We start from the raw sequence: 4,273 nt of genomic DNA, 5'->3' as shown, positions 1-4,273 counted from the left end.
AAATTTATATATATATATATAATATATATATATATATAATATTATATATATGCGTATATATATACATATACATATGTATATATATGTATATATATATATGTACATATATATGTACATATACATATATATATACATAACATACATACATACACACATGTACATGTGTGCGTGTTACACTACAGTAGGAACAATGAGTCTGAGCAGACTAATATAGGGGAGATTAATTTATTCAGGGAAAGTTTAACCTGCTAACATTATGTAATGTTATTAATTCCCAAGAAATCAGCTTAGGCTGAAGTCGAGAACTTTCTGAATTAGATTCTAACACTTCTTATTTCCTAAGTACTAGACGGCCCAAGTTGATGGCCTTCATCTCGCACGTGAAGAAAGTAGTGAGTAGATTCCAGAGCATTTTTTTTATGTAAAAATAATGCTTGTGTCATTGTCATGTGAAATGGGGAAAACCAGGAAAATTGCCGATTCTAGTTCCCCAGGTTGTCGATTTACTTTTATGCGAAAGAATTATCTCGTCTTTTCTCATTAAAAATTCTAAGATTCATGAAAACGAATTTGTTGATTAGGAACTCAGTATCATTACTTTATCGCTTATGAAAATTGGAAACCTTTCCTCTTTAAACTAGACGCATTCATCTTTTTTTTTTTTTTGCAAACATGATTATATTTAGCAGATAATGAGGTGTCTCTTTTCAATCGTCGCGCAGGGATAAACACCTTTCACTTTAAAGATGGTATTTATCTTGTTTTCACTTATCTTTACACATTACACAAACCATGACTATGCACAAAGTGGTCAATGGTACCCATGATAGTGCACCGGGTGTCTATGCAAACGCTTGCAATGTTTGTGTGTATGTATTTATGATTGATCAGCCATGCAATTAGTGTATTCTTCCATTCTTCTTAGGACTACATTAAGTTTTCTAAATCTGTTTTCAGCGACTGTATACATGTATATAGATTGAAGTTGATGAAACTCAAAAGCAAACGGGTTGCTTAATACTACAATGTTATATCCTATTTATCAACATAGACGAAGTGTTTCCGTGATCTTCTTCACTTTCTTCTTCATCATTACAATCCTTACACCTGTCAAACTCATCTCCTGCGAGTAGGGCCTAAAACGTATGTGCACCGGTTAAACGGACCCGTTTGTTATATGTTAAAAACATAACAATGGATGTTCTATCTGAAAATATTAAAGGTCACTTGCAAAAGTCAAGAAATTAAAATATATTTAACATTCTTTAAAGACCAAAAGCCAATTAAATCACGAAAACCACAAGACTCACAAGTGACACTCTTTACTCTATTTTTGTTTTGTTTTTTGTTTTATGTAAATGTTTGCCTTTACACTCTTACTTAATAGAACATAAAAGGAACTCCAAGCTGCGATTGTTGCTACAATTCACTTTATACGAAAGATGGATAGATCCACAGTCTAACTGAGGTATGGTTGCGAATATCAAACTTTGTCTGTGGGGAGGAACTTCACCTTGACGCAAACAGGAAGTCCGTGTATGCAGTTCGAGCTACCTGGTATATATAACTGGAGCGCGACGCTGCAATTGGCATACAGATACCAACTCCAATATGTTCTTGGTAAATTCTCAGGCACTGAATATCTGTTACTGATATTGTTCTGAACCGTGCTTAATTTAAGTTGTGAGAAGAAACATGCCATTGTTAACTGGCCTTGTGATACAAGCATGTTATTTGTTATGTTCTTAATTAACCGCAGATGTTCGTCGGCTTTTTGGTGGCGACGGCTGCTGCAGCCCCAGACCACTACGGACCACCTCCGACCAAGTTCTATGGCATTCCCGGGGCGCAGTCCCGTCCAGTCATTCCCATCCTGAAGGACGAGCGTGAGGGACCTGACGCATCAGGAGTGTATAGCTTCGAGTTCGAGACCGGCAATGGCATCAAGCGTGAGGAACAAGGTGCCCCTCAAGGACCGTCTGGCGCAGTGGCCATGCAAGGAGGATGGTCGTGAGTACAAAGCATGATTCGTTTTGAAATATTTTCTAATCGGTGAATTGGTATGATAATATATATATATGAATTGTACCACATACTTATCTGCAGACATCGATTCTACCAGTTTTACGGGAAGATGTGCTTGTGTGAATTTGTGTCTGACATCACCTTATATTGCCTCCACCTTCTCTATACTCAGTTTCACTTTCCCCGACGGCTCCCCCCGCCGATGTCTCTTTCGTTGCTGACGACGCTGGTTACCGGTTGAGTCCGACCTGCTGCCCACGCCCCACCCCTCCCCGCCCACGCCATCGCCCAATCGAGAAGGGTCGTCGGGAGGACGCAGCTGCTGCGGCCTTGCGCGGGCGTTACTCTGCCCCTCGGACTACCTATGGATACCTATAATATGATCTTAAAATATGTATCGAATTCTGACGTATTGTATATAAGAAGAAACAATAAAGCAACAAATTATATATATATAATCAGGGGAAAATCCCAATTTATATATTCATTTTTTTCACGGGGTAAAATACTTCACTACTATTGCAGTTAATCGAATTTCAGAAATTTAACTTAAAAAATTAACGCAGGCCAAAAAAGGGGTACATCTCATAAGTATATTTTTTAAATACATATATATACACAAGCATATGTACATTTAAAAAAGATATAGATAGATTTGTTTACGCATGTGTTTACATATTTTTTAATATGGCCATATATTTTCATAATAATAAATGTTCCGTTATACTCGTCCATCTACTTATGCTTACTGTGTAGGCTAGTCTTTGTCTGCCCCTGCTTCGTTTTCCATCGATCTTGCCCGTCATGCTAAGATGTTCTAGCTCTTCCTTTCGCATTACATGTCCCAAAAATTCCAACTGTCTCTTCGGATGTTCTTCAGAAGAAAGCTTTGTTCCTGCTCTCTCCAGCGCTTCCTGGTTTGATATTTTATCTGTCCAATATTCTCATCATTCTCCTGAGAAAACTATCTCTGCCGATTAAATTCGTTTCTCCATATCATGTGAAATAGTCCAGCATTCGCTACCAACGTGGGGTGGAAAACACATAACAGTTCAGCATTCTGATTTTGTTGACATAAAAATTTTTTGTTGTTCTTCATTTTTTTGCCCAGTTTTTCAAATGCAGTTTTTGCCTTTCCCAAATTTCGTCTTCTAATTTCTTGATCATATTGTCATCTTCCGTTTCATGCTGCCAAGATAGTTGAATTTCTGTACTTGTTTTATTAAGATGTCCCCAAATCTGTATCTTACACTGTTTAGCAACTTTTTGTTGCTGATTATCATACATTCTGTCTTTCTACAGTTTATGGTAACCCCTTTCTTTTCGCTGGCTTCAACCACTTTGTCTAGTATCTCTTGCAGCTTTTCTTCTGACTCTGCAATCACACCGTATCGTCGGCATATCTCAAGTTGTTTAAGTTGTGGCCTCCGACAAGAATCCCCGTAATTTTGATATTTCACGAAGGAAAATCTCACTGTAAAGGTTAAAGAGACTGGCTAAGCATACATCCCTGTCGAAGCCTCTTCTAATGTTGGTGTTAACTTGTGTCATCTCCTACTCGCATGCATGCCGATTGTCCTAGTAGAGGTTGCGCAGACTCTTAAATCCTTTCATCCAGATCAAAACTTCCTAGCATATTGAAAGCTCTTCATGTTGCACTTTATCAAAAGCCTTTGTATAATCAATAAAGCACACGTATAATCCTTCTGCATCTCGATAGCTCTTTCCGATAGCATTCTCAGTACGAAGATTCCCAATTTTTGTGCCGCATCTTTTACGAACCAAACTGTTTTTTTCCTATCTCAGGTTTTATCATCAGAATGTGGAGTAGAATTTTTATCACATGTGTAATTCACATTCAATTGCACCAGCTTTCTTGGGGAGGACTATGAAAATATCAAAAACTGAGTTAGAGACTTCAAGTCACCGGCCGGCGCGTTGCTCCCCTGGGCCAGGAACTTCGCCTCAATTACCTACAGGATCTGGAATACTGTGAAGCCACGGTAGCAGGGGGTGGATGTGGAATTCAAACGAGAGCATTAAACGGTTGAACAACGTAATGCTGACATGAGAACCACGTCAGGGTTTAATGGTAAAAAACCCACCTTTCAAGCGTGTACATATATAGTGTGTGTGTGTGTTGTGTGTGTGTGTGTGGGGTGTGTGTTTGTATGTATATTTTAAAATATATATTTATCTATGTTTTTTATGTGTATATATATATATAATATATATATATATATATATA

General features: G+C 37.9%; 1 pseudogene; it reads left to right on the top strand.

Moving 5' to 3' along the window:
• The first annotated feature begins 1,611 nt into the window (after positions 1-1,611).
• On the top strand, positions 1,612-2,403 carry LOC119580629 (annotated as a pseudogene).
• The last annotated feature ends 1,870 nt before the right edge of the window (positions 2,404-4,273 follow it).

Source organism: Penaeus monodon, chromosome 14 (genome assembly GCF_015228065.2).
Source record: "Penaeus monodon isolate SGIC_2016 chromosome 14, NSTDA_Pmon_1, whole genome shotgun sequence".
NCBI lineage: Eukaryota > Metazoa > Arthropoda > Malacostraca > Decapoda > Penaeidae > Penaeus > Penaeus monodon.
The sequence above is the reverse complement of the archived record's forward strand: the minus strand, read 5'-3'. Positions and strand labels throughout refer to the sequence as shown.